General features: G+C 49.6%; 1 protein-coding gene across 5 annotated transcripts in view; it reads left to right on the top strand.

Annotated features, from left to right (window-relative positions):
* The first annotated feature begins 10700 nt into the window (after positions 1–10700).
* SIN3A (SIN3 transcription regulator family member A) overlaps positions 10701–20240 on the top strand; it is a 98444-nt gene continuing 88904 nt past the window's right edge. For 2 of the 5 annotated variants that reach the window (XM_066342896.1, XM_066342897.1), the window contains exon 1: positions 14623–14870. The gene's annotated coding sequence lies outside the window, so the exon portion shown is untranslated. Of the gene's footprint in view, positions 10723–14214; positions 14275–14622; positions 14924–20240 lie in introns of those variants that run through there. The other 3 variants (XM_066342903.1, XM_066342902.1, XM_066342898.1) reach the window with 3 other exon arrangements.

Raw genomic sequence — 20240 nt, 5'->3', positions numbered from 1 at the left:
CCTCAATAATTTTTTATACTGTAATAAGCTTTTGAATGTATATGTTCTGATTTTTACAATCTTTTCATTTGTTTTGTATTTAATGTGGATGGACTAAGTCAGATTCAGAAAATAATTGTAAATGTTCATATTCAATATCTTACACCGATAGTTTTGTATTTACATATAAATATACTGACCTGAATCAAACCCTTTTAGTTTCATCGATTTAGTAGCAGTATGGGGGTGAGAAGGTGAGGAAGGTGTCTCAGAGCTGGTCTGGGAGGGTTGGGGAGGCAGGGAGGGACCTAGGGCCTCTGTATCTTTAGACTTTCAGGTCTGAAAGCAATCTGCCTTCCCACATCCTATGACTACCTCTGGGAAGAAATAGGGAACTGGCACCATTCAAGTGCTGCGGGGTGTCAGTCTCTATGCACAGAGCTCCCCCCCTTACCTTATTCAAACCTTACAATGACTCAGTAAGAGATCAGCCTCCCCCCCGCCCATTCTGTTTCTATACAGAGGAGGAAGGTGAGGTTCAGAGCGTCACAGTGATTTACACTAGAACTGGAGCTGGGGCTGGCCTGTTCCCAAAGCCTTTGCAAAGCCTCTTCCCTGCGTTGCTGTCTCTCAATGATCAAGATGGTGTTTTGTCTTTTGAAACTATTAGGGGTTTTTTGGTAGGTCTCTCACAGAGCATAAATAGTTCTTAAAATCCCAGGTAACCGATCTTGAGCTTGTGTTGCATGTAGCAGACTAGACAGGTGACAGAGCTGGGATCTGATTCTCCGAAATAAGACCTCCTTGGGGACGGCCTTCAGGTGTGCCGAGTACCAAAGGGGTCAGTCTCCCAGGGACTCTCTATACCATTGGGTGCACAGGTATGAGGTGTGTTGGAGATCTTGAGTTACTTGAGTCTCTCTCTTACAATGGAACCAGGAGCTTTATTTACATAGGACCACTCCCCATGCCATGTAGCTGCTCCCTATGGACAGCCTGCCTAGTCAGGATAGTTCTGGCCTGGAGTGTGTGCAAATTATTGGGCGACCTTAATAAAAAGCAGTAGCAGTTAACATTTACTTGGTGCTTAATGGTCGAGGGACTGTTTTTATTTATTTAGTGATATTGAGAGAGAGTGAGAGAGGGATAGACAGGAAGGGAGAGAGATGAGAAGCATTAACTCATAGTTGCGGCAACCTTAGTTGTTCATTGATTGCTTCTCATATGTGCCTTGACCAGCTGAACAAGTGACCCTTTGCTCAAGCCAGCAACCTTGGGCTTTAAGCCAGGGACTTTTGGCTCAAGCCAGCAACCATGGGGTTATGTCTAGGATCCCACGCTCAAGCTGGTGAGCCTGCATTCAAGCTTGTGAACCTGCACTCAAGCCGACGACCTCAGGTATTTGAACCTGGGTCCTCAGCATTCCAAGCTGATGCTCTATCCACTGCACCACCACTTGGTCAGGCTCCAGGGACTGTTTAAAGGGCTCTCTAGGTATTACTTCATTCACCGTCAGAACAACCTTTTGCGGTCGGCATTGACAGAAGAAAACAACTGAAGCACAGGAAAATTTATCTGCAGCTAAGAACCTGGACCATCTGACTTCAAAGTACCTGTGTTCCTGGTAACTCTTACACTAGATTCTCTCTAAGGATCTGCCTCCCGATCTGTCAACAAATTTTTCTGGAGTGTCCGACTTAGGAGTTGCAGTGTAGAGAAAATGATTAAGCCAGTCCTTTCCCTGGGTGGTCCTTTGTTCTCCTGGAATCAAGCAAACCTAAGAGGTGAACAGTGATACCTGCAGTCTAGGAACTGGAGGCGCTGGGGTTTGGTGATGTGTAGGAAACATGATTAAATGATAAAAGATCTGGAGGAGGTAGGCTTGAACTGTCATTCATTTGAAGAGACTAACCCACTGCTCTGTAAATTAAGAAATTACATGCGCCTTGTTGCATGTCTGAGGGTTGGCGCAGTTACCACTTGTAAGAGCTCTATAAAGGTTCAGATTCCTGATTCCTGCCCACGTAAGATGAGTGAGTGACAGTACGAGCTAAGTTTGGGAAGCACTGTCTTTGTCCATGCCCCTGACTCTCTAGAAGGTTAGCAAATCAAGCTCTTCCAAATTTGAGAGAAGAAATCAACAGCCCCACTGCCATAGTCCTTGTAGCTCTTACCACTGGGGAGGTAATCAGTACTCAGTGTAAGCCCACCTGTGTTAGGTGTTAAAGGAGGTAAAGAAAGGGGAATGCAGAGAAGAAGTCTTGAATCTGCATAGGAAGTCAAAGCTTTCACAGAGGAGATTTGTTGAGCAAAGCAAGAGAACCCACAATACATGCTGGACTGTATGGCTGAAAGCCTAAGATGAAAAACCAGTCGCAGGAGAGCATTGTAGGCTAATGCAGGCTTCCATTTCTAATTTTTTTTTTTTTTTTTTTGTATTTTTCTGAAGCTGTAAACGGGGAGAGACAGTCAGACAGACTCCCGCATGCACCCAACCGGGATCCACCTGGCACGCCCACCAGGGGCGATGCTCTGCCCACCAGGGGGCGATGCTCTGCCGCCTGGGGCAGAGGCCAAGGAGCCATCCCCAGCGCCCGGGCCATCTTTGCTCCAATGGAGCCTTGGCTGCAGGAGGGGAAGAGAGAGACAGAGAAGAAGGAGGGGGGGGGGGGTGGAGAAGCAAATTGGCGCTTCTCCTATGTGCCCTGGCCGGGAATCGAACCCGGGTCCCCCGCACGCCAGGCCGACGCTCTACCGCTGAGCCAACTGGCCAGGGCCCATTTCTAATTTGATTGCTATTTTTTCACCTGACTTGTCCTCCCTCTAGCATTGGTCCCGTCATCTTGCCCATCCCTGTCAACTAGGATGGGACTCCTGAGGTGAAGGATGCTCCAGCATCCTCAGCCTAAGAGGCCTGTCATAATCAATCTCCATGTCACCATTTGCAGATAAAGGACAGATTGGGACTGGTCCTTGGGAAACTGAACTATTTTAATATCATAGCTTGAGGAAGATGGGTCTCCTGCCCTTCACGGCTGCCCATCCCTAGGAACATCTGCACACATATAGAGAGTCACAGATCAGAGGTCTGGAGGGAGGTGGGCAGGAGCTTTTCTAGAGTGACTGAGCTCAACTCAGTCCATGCCAGGTCCTAGCTTCCTTCTGACAGAGAGAGAGTCAGGGAGAGGGATAGACAGGGACAGACAGGAACATAGAGATGAGAAGCATCAATCAGTTTTTTGTTGCAAGACCTTAGTTGTTCATTGATTGCTTTCTCATATGTGCCTTGACCGCAGGCCTTCAGCAGACCGAGTAACCCCTTGCTCAAGTCTGCGACCTTGGGTCCAAGCTGGTGAGCTTTGCTCAAACCAGATGAGCCCACACTCAAGCTGGCGACCTCGAACCTGGGTCCTCTGCATCCCAGTCCGACGCTCTATCCACTGCACCACCGCCTGGTCAGGCCCTAGCTTCCTTTCTTACACAAGGGGCCACATTAGAGAATCCTACTACCAGCCCTCCAACTCTGAGGGTCTAGTTCTTCGTTGGAAAGTGTGAATGAGGAACCATCAGGGCATTGTCCTAGTGGGTCAGCTCCCACTTCCCTATATTCCCCAGTTACCTACCCATGTGGCCCCCAACTTGGAAAACAGGTCAAGTCTTCCCTGTAATCCATTCACCAACCTGTAGTCCTTGAAGGCTTTTGTGCTGCTCCATGTGGGACAGAGTGACCCAGAATCAAGGAATGAACCAGCTAAGGACCCAGAAGTCCCAGCCGAGGTCATAGATTTGTCTCAGGTCTTGGTCGGACCCAGAAGTCCCAGCCGAGGTCATAGATTTGTCTCAGGTCTTGGTCACCACTCACTCACCAGGTCTGCTTACCAAGGGCAGGAAGGAGCTAAAGCTCCTACCAGCTTGGGAACCAGATATTCTCTTGGGAAGTATCTGCTCCACAGTTACCATCACAGAATAGTTGTGACTGTTAAAAGTTTTCAACAGCACTGCTCTAAACCCCCAAGACGATGAGGTCTTCTTCACAACTAGATATCTAGCATTCAGAAACCGTTGCAGTGTTCAGTTTCTCTCTGCCTGACACCACAGCTTTCAAAAACCCTTCTTTTACAGCTAAGGCTACATGCTGCAGTTGTCAATACCCATGTTTTTTTCTGCTAAGGTCAACGTAGACACAGCTGACAGGGTGAAGTGATTCCTTGTCAACAATTTAGGGCACCACATTCCTGGTAGTTGTTAGGGCTGAGAAGATGAAAGTAGGAAAGCAAGACAGTGAGATGTTGAGAGAAGATGGTCAAAGTGCACAGCACCCCTCCCCCACCCCAGGTTAACTTCCTTTACTCCTCTCCCACATCTGAACCTGGCTACTTCTCTAAACTGATGTATTTTGTCCAAACCTCATATCTGACCAGATGCACACCTGTGCCTACCTAGGTCAGCCAGTTTATCCTGTGGGGCCTCCTTGACCTTCAATGAATGCCTGTTCTGTGGCCTGCAGCCAGTGGACATATGGAGTCTGGTGTTCAAGGCAGATGTTTGGCTGGAGATATCTACTTGGAACTTAACTTAGCTACAAGCTAGAATCCTTGGGAGTGGATGAGAACAGAAGAATGAGGAGGGCAAGAAAAGGGGAAACCCTTGGAAGCCACCAACACATGGGGACGATGAAGAAAAGCCTGGGAAGGAGTTTGATTAATAGAGGTAACTGAAGTCAAGGCCAGGCTGTGGTGGGATAAGTGAACAGGATTCATAAATGTAGGTTCACCAGTCTTTCTGGGGAAGGGAAGAAGGCATGAGTGGGAGGTGAAGGCTGTCTCTGCTTCTGCCAAAGTAAGGCCCCCCCTTTTCTCTTACATATTAGGCCTCTAATTAAGATTCCACTTAAACAAAGGAAACTGCTGGGTGTTTTTTAATTGATTTTTGTGGGGTTCTTTTGTTTTTTTTTAGAGACAGAGAGTCAGAGAGAGGGATAGATAGGGACAGACAGACAGGAACGGAGAGAGATGAGAAGCACCAATTATCAGTTTTTCGTTGAGACACCTTAGTTGTTCATTGATTGCTTTCTCATATGTGCCTTGACCGTGGGCCTTCAGCAGACCAAGTAACCCCTTGCTCATGTCAGCGACCTTGGGTCAAAGCTGGTGAGCTTTGCTCAAACCAGATGAGCCTGTGCTCAAGCTGGCGACCTCGGGGTCTCGAACCTGGGTTCTCCACATCCCAGTCTGATGCTCTATCCACTGTGCTATCGCCTGGTCAGGCTTTTTTAGTTGATTTTAGGGAGAGAGAGAGAAACATGGATTTATTGTTCCATTTATTTATGCACTCATTGGTTGATTCTTGTATGTGCTTTGACCGGGGATGGAACTGGCAACCTTGGCATATCAGGACAACACTCTAATGAACTGAACTGTCCTCACCAGGGCTGGAACCTACTGTTTTAAAAATCGATAAAGAAATCACAACTGATACACAAAAGGAAACACTTCAAAAACAAAGGTAACCTGGGAAACATACTGTTCTGTTTTCTAGATTTGGGCTAGAAGTGATCAAGAGGAACATACTGATGCTCAGTGAGGGGAAGACGTTTCAACACAGTATGTAGCATTCTTAATCTTCACTAGAAGATTCCAAGCCTCCAAAGCCACCCAGGAGTTAGAAGTATGGGATGTGTAAAAGCCAACTGGTTTCCAGAGAAATGGGAGTTTCCTCACACAGTGGGGTTGTTGGTCCTGTAGACCTGTCCTGGCCTCTCAGACTGCAGCTCTGGGTGGAACTTTGCATTTGAATGGCCAGGAGGAGAGGAAGTGGCCACCGGATTAAGGAGTAAAAGGTTTGAGAACACTAGACAAAATGCTGGGCATATTTTGTTTTTGTTTTTTTGTGTTTTTTTAATTTTTTTTTTTATTATGAATTTTGAGAGAGGAGAGGAGAGAGAGAGAAAGGGGAGGGAGGAGCAGGAAGCATCAATTCCCATATGTGCCTTGACCAGGCAAGCCCAGGGTTTTGAACCGGTGACATCAGCGTTTACAGGTCGACGCTTTATCCACTGCACCACCACAGGTCAGGAGGGCATATTTTGTTTTTAATCTCACAGCCCACTGCAGTAGGTATTCTTACTCTTAGGTATTCTGCAGGTGAGAAAAGCAGAAAGATAAATAACCTGTTAAAGACATCTAGCTAAGAAGTGAGTAAACGGGGATTCTGAACAATAGCTTGAGCTTTTCCCCTTAAACCTGTCAGGCACTTCCAGTTGGGACTGGGGAGCAAGCTTCAGACCCCCATTATCTTGATGTTCTCTAACTGGCAATGGTAGGTCTGTAGCAGGCAGAGGCTCTGTCAGCAGGGCACTGACATCTTCCTGGCTCGGACATCTTCCTGAACAAAGTCACTGAAGTTCAGGGCTTCACTGTCTCAGTAATCCTGACCATCAGCACCTTGAGTCTTTTCTGTGAATGAGGGTGGGGGATGTGAGTGTGAGATGTCTGGGTCTGTGAGACACAGGGTGTCTGATGGTGTGACAGTTTTGAGTATATGGGAGCTGAGGAAGACACATGTATGTGTGCCTGGATGACAAATCTTGCTTCTTCAAGGATAATCTTTTTGGAAGGGCCAGAAATCATTTAGAACTGCCTGGAGGAGACAAACTGCTCTTGGAATTAAGAAGGAAATGGATGGAGCACAAAGGGAGGCTCTCCTTCTCCAGAAGCCCCAGTCTAGACAATGGCCCTTAGTGTATGTGAAGACAGCACAGGGGGGATTGTTCCAAGTTCAGAGTTTGGGCCCAGACACACTTGCCTTGGTTACTTGGGCAAGTCACTCTACTACTTGGAGCCACAGTTTTCTCAACTACAAATAGGATAGTCATCCCTAACACAGAGGAGGCCTCCTGGGAATCAGAACCTGGTTTCCCAATGTTGACTTCTCCAAGGAAGGCCCTCACCCGCATCCACTCACTGGTTTGTCCTCATGGAGAGGGTACAGGAAAGAAGGGTAGGATGGGTGCAGCCTTCAATGCTGCTAGACGGCCAGTGTTGCCAAACCACATATTTATTCCCTTTCCCAAAGATTCTAGCACTTGCTGTGCTATGCAGGCATTGATAAACAGTCAGAAGCAATTGCTAGTCTCCTTCCAAGAGGCCTCCTGTGCTCAATTGTTGTGGTGAATTAGAGTGGTTTGTCCTAGAGAGGAACCAGGGTGGTGCACTTAGGAAAGTAGAGAGTATCAGTGAAGCCTGGTTTTCTTGGGTGGGAACAGCTATTCTAGTTGTAAGGTCTCAGTAAGTCATTTCATCCACAGTATAGCATGTGCTGTCCAGGCTTATAGTCAAATAATTGGGCCTTTGGCCTTCACAAGAGCTCAGAACCTCACCAGGTGTATTAAATACAATATCATTGCACTTGACCTTCATAACAGGGCAAAGATTGCTATGTTATCCTGTTGTACAGAGCAGGAGGCTGACCCAGAGACCGTGAGAGACCAAGTGGGATTCATGAGACTCGATTTTTTTTTTCTTTTTCTGAAGTTGGAAACGGGGAGGCAGTCAGACAGACTCCCGCATGCACCTGACCGGGATCCACCCAGCATGCCCACCAGGGGGCGATGCTCTGCCCATCTTGGGGCGTCGCTCTGCTGCAATCAGAGCCATTCTAGCGCCTGAGGCAGAGGCCACAGAGCCATCCTCAGCGACCAGGCAAACTTTGCTCCAATGGAGCCTTGGCTGCGGGAGGGAAAGAGAGAGACAGAGAGGAAGGAGAGGGGGAGGGGTGGAGAAGCAGATGGGCGCTTCTCCTGTGTGCCCTGGCTGGGAATTGAACCCAGGACTCCCGCACGCCAGGCCGACGCTCTACCACTGAGCCAACCGGCCAGGGCCTGAGACTCGATTTTTAATGTTCTTTCTGCTCTATCACTCTGCCTTATGTCCTGTTCCCAGAGTATCTGGTGTGCCTTCATCTAGGCCACAGCCTTTTGGGAAATGGAGCAAGAATCTGCTATCAGGTGATCCCTATTCTGATAAAATAAAACCTGGTCCTCACCCTACAGAGCCCCCAATTCTGAGAACAAATCTTGACCTCCATGGCCCTGCCAGGCGCTAGGTCTCTCACTGAATACACAGTCCTTATCTCCTGGCCTTTCCCCAACACACCCTTTCCCTCAGTGATTCTGTCAACCAACCTCTCACCCGGATTCTAGTCCCCACTGCACCTGTACTACCCACTGCCCTTTCCAAATCAGTATCTTTTTCCACCTGCTCTCTCTCTCTCCTGAGTGTTGAGCTTCCTTCTCCATTGGATGCCCGGCCTTGCAGACTCTTTATTTAAAAATTCATTCATTCATTCATTTTAGAGAGGGGAAAGAGAGAGAAGGGGAGAGGAGCAGGAAGCATCAATTCCCATATGTGCCTTGACCAGGCAAAACCCAGGGTATCAAACTGGCAACCTCAGCATTCCACGTCGATGCTTTATCCACTGTGCCACCACAGGTCAGATCCCTGTGGACTCTTGAGTGAGGGAAGGGTCCTTAGAGCCTGTCTTTCTACTCCAATTTCTACCCCATTTCACAGGGGTAAAAAGAGACCCAGAGGAAGGAAGGAACTTGCATAAGGATACACCACCAGTCACTGGCCATGTTAAATCTAGAATTTAACATGATTACCTAACCACGAGTCTCAAGTTCTTCTCCCTCTTCACACACCAGGCCACTTGACTCCTTCTCTTCTGTTACCCACACTGAATCAGACACCCAGTTCCCTTCAGACTTTCTCAAACATGTCTCTTCTTTTTCATTCTTGCTTATCTATTGCTACTGCCCTGGTTACATCCTTATTACATCTCAACTGAATTGTTGGGACAGCCTGACAGCAGGCCCCCAATTTAAAAAAAAATTATTGTGTTTATTTGAGCCAAACTGATGATATACACTGGGGGGAGCAAGATAGCAAATGCTCCCCAGCAGGCCCATGTTGTGCCCAAAGGACTCTAGGGCCCTTCACGTTCTGGACACACGTCCTCATCTACACTGCCTCAATCTATAGGTCTTTCTTCCTTTGTGCCCTGGCCTCAAGCTCAGCTTTGTTGAGCACAGACATGTGAGGTAGCCTCTGCCCCTCAGAAACTCCTTTTGGTTGAAAGTTATGACAAACAGTGCGAATAATTCGAAGAAGAATCTGAGTCAGAGTTTTGGCTTGAGGGCTGCTGAAGGTATGGAAGGCTTTCTGGATTAGGTGGCTGGGAGAAAGAAAATAAACCTCTAGGTTTTCACTGCCTAGCTCTCCCTCCCAAAGATGTACCTCTGCAGTCTCCAAACCCAGTATTACAACAACAGCTTTTGTGCCTCCCCTTGCTGCCTGTAGGTACCCCTCCCTTAACTTGCCCTCAGAACCCATCCAGATGCTGGAAAGTTGAGTATCTTAAACCATAGTTTTGGGCCTGTGGTTTTATAACCATACTGCCTGCACATTGTTATGCACGCCTAAGACTTTTAATCAGATATTAAAGTACTCTGCTGTTCAGTTTGTACCTTCTAATCCTGATTTTCATGACTACAGCCCCACTTGAAGGTCCTTACTCCTTTGTGCCCTTCTTGAAAATGCCTTGCCCTTCATTTCTGCCTGATGAAATCATTTAAGACCCACCTTGAGCCCTGGCCCAGTAGCTCAGTTGGATAGAGCCTCATCCCAATATTCCAAGGTTGTGGGTTCCAACCCTGTCCAGGGCACATACAAAAATCAAACAATGAATGCATAAGTAAGTGGAATGAGTCAGTGTTTCTCTCCCTCTCTCTAAATCAAATTTAAAAAATTTTTTTAGAGACCCAACCTGAATACCACCTACTCTATGAAGATGATTCCTCTAGAATATCCCTGCTCTGAACTCCTATGGATACCTATTTATATATATATTTCTTGCCTTGCTGTAGTTTTTTTGATTTTTTGTTTTGTGGCGGTTTTTTTTTTGTTTTTTTACTTATTAATGTTAAAGAGAGGGACATCGATTTGTTGTGCTACTTATTTTTGCACTCATTGGTTGATTTATGTATGTTTCCTGACCGGGGATCAAACTGGCAACCTTGCCCTTTCTGAGCCAACTGAGCTAGCAGGACAGAGCCTGCTCTGGCCTTTCTGTGGCTTCTCGGCTGGGTCTGGAACCCTTGGGGGACACAGACTCGGCCCTTCACCCAGCCTCTGCAATCGCACCCAGGAGCAAGTGCAGTATGAGTGTCCGTCTGAGCCACGGTAGGTGCTTGGACAAGCTCCTGTTGCCCTCAGCACAGGACTTCCTGCTTATTCGTATTTAGTCAGACACGGTTAGGTTACACCGCCAGGGTAGTCGGGACATTCCAGCCGGTCCCTAAGGTGTCCTTACCGCCTCCCTCCGCCCAGTTCGGAATAGGGTGCGCGAGTGAAGGAAGCGGGTTTGGGAAAGCCCTGCTGGCTCCTCCTCCGCGCCTCTGCTGCAGACCAAGTCCCAGAGGATCTCACCCCGACCCCAGGGACTCCAGCAACTCCAGATGGCGGTGCCGGAGAGACAGGGGACTCGGCCACAGAAACGCCTCCCGTGCGCAGCGAGTTTACTTATTTATTATTATTATTTTTTTGGACAGAGGGCGCGTTCAATGAAGGGAAGAGGCGGGGCGAGTGGAGGAGGCGGGCCGAGCGTGATTGACGCGGGCGCCGGGGAGCCAATGGCCCGTGGGGGGCGTTCTCCCCATTCAGGACTCCTCGCCTGGCTCGTAAGGTATGTTAAACAGCTGCTTTTAATTTGGTCTCCCCGATCTCCGATGTTTGGGGGGCTGGTTCTCTGGCCGGTCGGTCCTGCCGGCCCGCCACGGTGCGGGCGTCGCGGGCCTGGGCAGAACTAGGGGAGGCTCGGGGTCCGAGGGAGGCAAGGCCAAGCCGGGAAGGAGCTCTGAGCGCCGTCGCTCGCCAGTGTGCGTTCCCCGCCGGGCCGGATCTGTGGGGAGGGGTCGACCGGCCCGGGGTCGCCGGCACGCAGGCGTGCTACCTAGGTTATTTCACCGAACCGTCGGTTTCGGTAGGTTGTGGCGGGGAACTGGGTAAGTGGCGGGCAGGAGGGGATTACCGCTTGCTCCAGAAAGACCTTAAAAATTTACAATAATTAAAATAATTAAAAAGGGGACAATTCCGCACACTGACTGGAGCCGAGCCCGGGCTGCGGCGCGCGGGCTCGGCAGGGGCAGCGGCCCTAGCCCCGGCGCCAGAGCGAGTTGAGATCTGGAGTTTGCTATCGAGCCGGGTCCGCGGCTTCCCGGCTGACCACGCCGGGCGAGTACGGCCGCCGCCGCGGGGTTTCATATACGGAAACTGTCGGAGGGCGGTGGGCGCGCTCCAGAGGCACGGGTGCTGCGGGTCCGTGGTTGTTATGAACTCTGGGGGCGGGGGCTGCGCGGGCCTGCGGGATGGGTGGCCGGGGGCGGGGAGGCCGCCGGAAAGCGCCTCCTGCGCCGGTTCTGGCTCTCCCAACTCCCTAGCCTTGGCAGTAGAACAGGCATTGGGCGCTGGAACCCGCCAGGCCGCGAGCCCGCGCCAGCTGAGTCGGTGGCTGTGGAAAAGCTCCAGCAACTCGGTTGCTTCAACCCGTGCTCCAGCTGATCCCACAAACAAGGAGCAGCCTCCTTCCCCGCCCACCCCAACGCGGCTGCGAGGGGGCGGGGGCGGGGGCGCCGCGTGTTAGCGCGCCCACGAAGGGGTGGCCTGAAAGGGGCAGTGAAGGTCGGAAACTGGGAAAACAGTCCCCACGCTTGGGCTCGGGAAAAGGAAATGCATCAGCGGGCGGGGAGGGGCCCGGGGGCGCGCCTGTCAGTCGCGATGGCGGCCGCCGGCTGGTAGGCGGGCGCCGGCGCTACCCGCTGCGGTTGGGTGGGGCACCTCCGAGGTGCAGGGGCGGGGCCCACCGAGCGCCCGGCCGCTCCTGCCTCTGCTCCTCGGCCAGTCCTGTTTACTATCTACTCCGGAGACCGCCTGAGCAACCGGCGCGGAGGAGAGATGAGGGGCGGGGCCTTGTACTCGCTCTTCAACCCACACCGGGCTCCTCCAGAGGGCCCGCCTTCTCTTGTCTTCCACTGGCTGGGGCAGACTCCCTTTTTTCCTTCTCGGTTATTGATGGGATGACCTTCTCTCGAGCTCCGCCTATCGGACGCTGGGCCGGAGTTTAAGTTTTAGGATTTTTTTCTTTCTGGGCAAAAGATGGATACTCTCGGCTTACGCGAGGCGCAAAGTCCCGCCCCCTACTTCTGATTGGTGGGGTAGGTAGCCCCGCCTCCTGCGTAGCGAGCCTGATGAGGGAAGTCCATCCCAGTTCCCCGTTCCCTCTCCTGAGTGGTGTGCGCGCTCCGCACATGGGTGAGGCTCTCCTTGCTGTCTCCCGCCGGGAAGTCTTGGGCTTGAAGTCCTTGGCAACGCGGGGCCGGGAGAGCCGAGAAGACACACAATGATCCATTCCTCCAAAGCTCACGGTCTTGTAGCCTTTGTGATGAAGTTAGGGGGTGATGGTGGAGTGGATTTGGGGGGCTTAGCAACAGGTCTTCTGCAGGGGTTGGGAGGAGGAAACGGGACCAGCTCTTTCGGACCAAGTACTAAAGTTCTGACCCTGCGCCCTGACTATTCCTGCTCTCCTTGACTTGATAAAGTTCGCCGTGAGAACGCTTCGAACGCTGACAGTGTGGTTTCTTACAAGCGTAAGGTAGCCACTGTCTTTAGTTGTGTTTACCTAAAACCTTTAAGCAACCTAGGATTGGCCTGAATGCCTTGGGCAAGATCCAGGATAGCTTATCCCGTTGACAGAGAAGTCGGGGGTGGCAGAATTCTGCTTGGGTTCGAAGTGGTTCATGTCAGGTGGGAGCGCAATGTGACACGCAGTTCACGGAGCGCGGTCTTCCCAGCGTTAACGGTAGTCCTTGGTCACTTATGCAGAAATGCCGCTTCCTCGAAACTTTCTAAGGGTTTGGCCCGGGGTTTGCGTTCGTCGGTGTAACTTTTATTTTAGAGCTCTGGATTGGGACAGGGCTTGGTCCCGGAGAGGCTGCTCCCATTTGTCCGCTGCTCGTGGGATTCACAGCTGCCTTGTCCTTGCGGCCCAAAGCCATTCTTCGAGTCTGGCCCACCTGTTGCCAGCGCTCCTTCCTTGCCGTCTCCGTCTAATTGCGTAGGGAGAACACGTTAGGACTTAGGTTCCCTGAGGCTTGCCACTTGTAGAGTGGACCTTTTTGCTGGAGAGAGCGGGAAAACTCTAGTCCCGCCCCTTCCTCTCTAGGCGCTCAGTGAGCGTCCTCCAAAGCTAGCATCAGTTCTCCGCCCTATTTGGTGAATAAATAAAAGCAACCTAGGCACTTCAAGCACGTTGTGTTTAAAGCAGTATAACCGACAGAGGGCATAGGGACTGCCGTGACCCTTGTTGTCCAAGGAGGAGAAGAGCCGTTCTTACTATCTTTTGTCCCCAGCTCTAATTTTTATCCTTTTTCTAAAGTTTGGGTGAAGGTTTATTTATGCCATGGACTGTTTAATCTATTTCCTCAGTTCTTCTAGTCTGAGGATGCCTCTAGATCTAACCTGGAGATCGCGAGTGCCTTATGCTTCACGATCTGCCTTTCGTAGGCTTGTTAGGGCCCTGCCTTCATTTTGATTATCTCCGCTCTTTTAAGACTACTTATTCAGGTTTTGGGAGTGTCGGTGTTTGAAGTGTAATGCGGGTTAGCAGACCCCTGGGGCTATTTCTCGGGCTTTGGTCTCCAGGTCTTAACTGTGCACCTTACTTACTGAAAGAAATTGTCGGTAGCTCCGGATATTTGTGTTTAAGGAGGCAGCGTGCGGAAATGTAAATTGTAAAGAGAACGGGATAGGAAGGATGAGGTTCTCTTTTTCTGTAAGAGGTAGTCATCCATAGTGGTAATGCTGCTGCCTCTTCCCTTCAAATCCAACGGATAGGATCTCGACTATGGAGCTCAGTGGCACCTCTTGTTTCGGGCTCTGGAACTCTGCCCTCAGTCTCTAGTGTAAACATTCCACAAAAGGACTGCTAAGGTTCAGCCTCCTCGCGTGGGGCGGAGTCAGCTCCTTCCTAGACAGGCATCCAGGCCAATAGGGGTTCCTACCGGGCGCGAGCTATCCAATCCAGTGACTGTGGGCGGGGCCTGTCTTGGCAGTGTGGTAGGAGGAGCCTCTCTCACGGACATTTTACCCCACATCGGTTACTTACCTTCCTAGGGCACTGGGAGAGCCAGGGGTAGCCTTCCAATGCGACGATTGACGAGGGCGAGAGCTGACTTGTTGGGTCTGTGGCTGAGACGGCACGGGGCATCGGGGAGTCCTCCAATGAGACGTGAAAAGCTTTCCCGCTTCCTCCAATAGTGTTGCGGCTTGGGGGTGGGATTCAGCAATTCATCTCCAATAGGCGAGGTTGAGTTCGGGAAGCTCCCCGCCAATAGGGGCGTGGAGAAAGTGAGCGGCTTCCCCTCCCCTCCTTGCCGAGGGGGGTGGGGCGGGCAGACGGCAGGCAGGGTGCAATGATTGGCTAAACCTTTGACAGGCGGGTTATCCGGCCTGTAGCGGAGCGTGGTTCAGTCTTTCCTCTGAGGGGTGGGCCGGCGGAGTGGGCGGGATTTCCCGGGTAACAGAGAAGCGGCCGCGGCGGTAGAGGTGGTGGAGACGGTTTCTCCATCTTCCCCCTCCCCTTCCCCTTCAGAGTTTCCCTCCCTCTCTCCTTCCTAGTCTGGGCGCCGGGGCCTGCGACTGCTTCGTTCGCGACGAGAAGGCTGCCGGTCCTCTTCTGCGAGCCTGTGCCCTGCGCCGTTCGCGGGGCCTCCCTGCTGAGCCTGAGGCTCACGCTGGGAGGGACACGCAGTAAGGAGCAGCCAAAGCAGCTTTGCGGTGAGAGCACGCCAGGCCGGGGAGTCTGGTGGCGGGTAACGCGGGACTTGAGGGTGTGTATTTTTAAGCGGGGGACTGACCTCCTTGGCTTCCCGTAGAGCCGGCGGGCGGGAGGCGTGTGGCTGTGTGAGGGGTGGGGGGGCGGAGCGGGGTTGCTCCGTGAGGGAGGGGGAGGAGAGCTTAGTGCCGGTGCGCGCGGAGAGGGCGGGCTCTCACACCGCTGCTCAGGGGCGGGGTCGGCGCGCGCGTGCGATTGTGGAGAGGGGGGCGGGGCTGCTCCTCCACAGAGTGCTGTGTGTGGGTGACTCCCTGCCGTCCTCCGGGGGGGGGGCGGGGCCTCGTCTGGGTGCCCGGACACCGTTATGCTGGGGTATGGATCGAGAGGGGGGTCTCCCGCGCGTGTCTCGGAGCGTGGCAGGGAGGGGGCGTGAAGTCTGCCTTCCTCCGCCTTCTCGGGATCCGGTTGGCCCGAGAGGCCGTACGGAGCCATGATGCCACGCCTCCTGGCCATTCTTCCCCTCCCCCCGGTTTCCGCCTCCTTGGCAAGTGAGGCGGGGCTCGGAAAAGCCCGCTGTCGGTTCTGGCTTGGAGTCGCGGCGCCTAGTTTTGCCCCGCCCTACGTCTCCGGGGGTGGGAGGAGCCCCCGCCGACCCAAGCTGTGGTAGTGTCCCAGGATCTACTCTGTTGGCTTAGCGCTGCCTTTTGCTTGGGGCAAGAGGGTCTAATGCTGGAGTAGTTGTCTCTTCCTTGGTCCTTGAAATGGAAATGGCACTGTGCAGCTTGAAGAGTGGGAGCATGGGTCGTCGCCACCCTCTTGGTTGTAATTTTGGGGGTGAGGTGCTCAAGGTCCCTTAGTTGAAGTCTGCGGTCGAATGCTGCTCGTCTGTGACCATGGTGGGACGAGGGACCGAGAAAGTCGTCAGAGATTATAAATGTGGTCGGGGACAGCCGTTTCTGGAGTTCCCCTGATGTTCAGTTACCGCCGTTCTAAGGGGTGTGGGCCTTCCTTTGAGCCAGAGCGGTGGTGGGTGGTTAGATTCAAGCCGCTGTTTTGGTGCCTTGGGACTTCAAACACTAGTAACCATGGAAAGGCTGTGGAAGCTTCTGCTCTTCACAAGACACAGATTTAGAAAAAGAAGGTTGGATTTTATATTAAAATTGTCTGTAAAACGTGATTTATTTAAAAACTTATACATTATATAAAATACTGTGCTTCATTTTTAAATACTTGATTTGTACGGTGGTTTTTCTGTATAAGCTATAATTCCACCAAGAAATAAGTTGCATTTTAAGGAACTATAGGTGTTCTTGAAAAGTCTTCTGGTTTTATGTAATTCTGTACGATATCTCGATCCATTTCTATTTATAATCTGTAAAATAAAATGTTTTTTTGCCTTGTTTTATTACAGAAAGTAGGGTGAAGTTGAGGATTAGTATAGCATTGTTTGTGACATGTAGTGGTGTCCCTCCAACGTTTATTGGGATTTCCTTAGGACATTTCAGGTTTAATGAACCCTTTTTTTTTTTTTTTTTTTTTTTTTTTTATTTTTCTGAAGCTGGAAACGGGGAGAGACAGTCAGACAGACTCCCGCATGCGCCCGACCGGGATCCACCCGGCACGCCCACCAGGGGCGACGCTCTGCCCACCAGGGGGCGATGCTCTGCCACACCAGAGCTACTCTAGCGCCTGGGGCAGAGGCCAAGGAGCCATCCCCAGCGCCCACCCGGGCCATCTTTGCTCCAGTGGAGCCTTGGCTGCAGGAGGGGAAGAGAGAGACAGAGAGGAAGGAGGGGAGGGGAGTGGAGAAGCAAATGGGCACTTCTCCTGTGTGCCCTGGCCGGAATCGAACCCGGGTCCCCCGCACGCCAGGCCGATGCTCTACCGCTAAGCCAGTCGGCCAGGGCCTTAATGAACCATTTTAATTGAGATTTTTGCTCTGACTTGATATAATCTCTTTTCTTAATAAATCCAGTGTTTTTGATAATTTCACGAGAAAATAAACATTGAGTGAATATGTTTATTTACTAACATCCGAGCAAGCCCTCTGGTAAACTGTCTGAACTTGTTAAATTCTAGATTTCTGTTTTTCTGAGTTGGAATGAGAGCGTGGTGCCCTGTGCTAGACACATGTAGAGAGAGTAAACTTCACCTTCTCAGCTAAGGATGTAGGAGTGGCAACCGTAGCATTTTAGTTGAGTTAATGGTGGTTGTAATATAATTGGTCTGGAGACTAAAAACCTGGGTGTTTTTCCTGATGCTGTTGACAAAGATAGTGAGGATAGTGGAGGATTTATCCCTCAGGAAAGAGGTTAACACATGGTTATTCCCACTGTTTGTTGTGCTGTATGCTGGGAAAGGGAAGGCCTGATTCTTGCCTTTAGAGAATATGTTGTTTATTGATGCACGGGGGTCTCAAGTCCTTGCATAGGCTTTAAGGATTCAAGTAAGAACCTGGATGGATTGTCCTGGGAGTTTTCATAAATGCTTCTTGCCTGTCCCAGTATCAGTATTATATACTATGTACTTTGTCACAATTAAAGATCCTAGATAGATTGCATTTTGTAATTAAGAAGGTAAGATTTATAATTAAAGAGTAAGATTTCTTTTTTAAGGCAGGAGGTATGTAGTAATTGGATAAGGTTCCTGGAAAGCATAATTCTCTTCGTGTCATCAGTGCAGACCGGATACTGGAGAACTGTAAAGCAGATGTTAAGGGCTGTGAGTTTTAGTTGAAGTTTAATCTTTTTTTTTTATATAAATTTTTATTTTAATGGGGTGACATCAATAAATCAGGGTACATATATTCAAAGAAAACATTTTCAGGTTATCTTGTCATTTAGTTCTGTTGCATACCCATCACCCAAAGAGAGGTCGTCCTCCGTGACCCTCTATCCAGTTTTCTTTGTACTCCTCCCCCTCCCCCTCTCCCTCATTCCCTCCCCCCACCCCCCGTAACCACCACACTCCTGTCCATGTCTCTTAGTCTCGCTTTTATGTCCCACCAATGTATGGAATCCTGCAGTTCTTGTTTTTTTCTGATTCACTTATTTCACTCCGCATAATGTTATCAAGATTCCACCATTCTGCTGTAAGTGATCCGATGTCATCATTTCTTCTAGCTGAATAGTATACCATGGTGTATATGTGCCCCATCTTCTTTATCCAGTCTTCTATTTTTTTTTATAGTGATTAAAAGCCTTTAAGCAAACTCTTGGCCAATACAGCAAGACTCCATAAAACAGTAGTGTCCTTAACATGTTCACCAAGTCCAAGTTGGCCCCATCACCATGCCAAATCCCTGAAAAATGCAACCCAACCACAGTTCAGTCTGTTAGGAGCTGTCACAGGGAGCAGGAGTCCAGGAAAAGTTCGCATGGCACTGGAATTGTTGTCACCGTTCTATACTTTGCAGCTCATGTCCAAGTCCCAATGACCGCTGCTTCTAGCTGGTAATGATTCAGGTAGACTGGAATGAAGTTTAATCTTTTAATGCTGAATGTTCACAGCATTCAGTAATTTAGTACAGTGCCTTAAAAAGGCTTTCTCTAACTCCCAACCAAGAGTTTTAAGTCGCTTGCTGTAGTTCTTACAAAAATGATAGTTACATGCTTTTTCAAACAAACTGTACCCTCTGTCTTCTTAAATGATATAAGAATTCAACATTTATTGAGCCCTTACCATGTCCCAGGCACTGCTTAGGTACTGTACATTTATTAACCCATTTTAATCTTCTTGGCAATGCTGTACAGTGGAACTGTCGAATTCGTGTTTTAAAGATGAGTGGTATGCAGAGGTCAGGCATATGAATAGTGGTCAAGCCAGAATCTTGATGCAGGCATTCTGGTTCCAGAGTTCATGCTCTTATTTTTTTTCCTTTTAATTTATTTATTGATTTTAGAGAGAGAGAAACGCCCATCTTTTCATGTATGTGCCCTGACCTGGGATCAAACCCACAACCTTTGTGCATCAGGTGCACTCCATTCACCTGAGCTGTCCAGCCAGGGCAGAGTTCATGCTCTTAACTCTACACTTCAGCTGCATCTAGTCTAAGGATAGTAAACAGAAGAAACATTGTGTTTTTTTTTAATTGTTATGAAAAAATATATAGATACATATCTATATATCTATATATATATATATGAAACTTAAAGCTTAGTATCCTAACCAATTCTAGAAGCATTAAGTATGTTCACACTGTTCAGTCATCACCACCATCCACTTCTAGAATTTTTTCATCTTCCCAAACTGAAATTCTGTCCCCATTAAACCAGTGGTCCCCAACCCCTGGGCCTCGGACCGGTACCAGTCCGCAGAGAAAGAATAAATAACTTACATTATTTCCATTTTATTTATATTTAAGTCTGAACGATGTTTTATTTTAAAAAAAATGACCAGATTCTCTCTGTTACATCCGCCTAAGACTCTCTTGATGGTCACGTGATACATTTATTCGTCCCACCCTAAAGGCCGGTCTGTGAAAATATTTTCTGACATTAAACCGGTCCGTGGCCCAAAAAGGTTGGGGTCCACTGCATTAAACAATACACAACTCTTCCACCAGCTCCTGACAACCACTTTTCTACTTTCCATTTCTGAAGATGACTACTTTAGCTACATCATAGAAGTGAACTCTTACAATATTTGTCAGTTGTGTGCTTATTTCACTTGGAATAATGTCTTCAAGGCTTGTCCATGTGTCAGAATTACACTGATGGTGAATAATCTGTTGTATTTATATACCACATTTTGTTCAGACATCAACGGATATTTGAGTTTTGGGCCCTGGCCAGTTGGTTCAGTTCATAGAGCGTCGGTCTGGTGTGCAGACACCCCAGATTTGATCCTCAGTCAGGGCACAGATGTGAAGCAACTATCTGCTTCTTTCCCCCTCCCTCTCCCCCTCCTCTCGCTCTTCCCTTCTCCCAGCCGTGGCTCAATTGGTTCAAGGGCAGGCCCTGGGTGCTGAGGATGGCTCAGTTGATTTGAGCATCAGCCTCAGACTGGGGTTGTTGGGTGGGTCCCAGTCTGGGCACATGCAGAAGTCTTATCTATTTCCCCTCTTTTCCCTTACAATAATAATTATTATAATAATGCTACTTTGAACATGGGTGTATAAATATCTCTTCAAGTACCTTCTTTGAATTCTTTTGGATATACCCAGGAGTGGGGTTGCTGGATCATATGGCAATTCTATGTTTAACTTTTTGAGGAATCGGCAGTGTGCTTTTGAAAGCAACTTTGAAGGAAAAGATAGGGACTCAGATTATAAAGGTGAACCAAGTCAACACTCATTTATTGACCACCTTCTTAAATAGCTCTACACTGACAGGCAGACTCTTTGTCTCATAGAAATTTACGTTGTTAGAGGG

Source organism: Saccopteryx leptura, chromosome 6 (genome assembly GCF_036850995.1).
Source record: "Saccopteryx leptura isolate mSacLep1 chromosome 6, mSacLep1_pri_phased_curated, whole genome shotgun sequence".
NCBI lineage: Eukaryota > Metazoa > Chordata > Mammalia > Chiroptera > Emballonuridae > Saccopteryx > Saccopteryx leptura.
The sequence above is the reverse complement of the archived record's forward strand: the minus strand, read 5'-3'. Positions and strand labels throughout refer to the sequence as shown.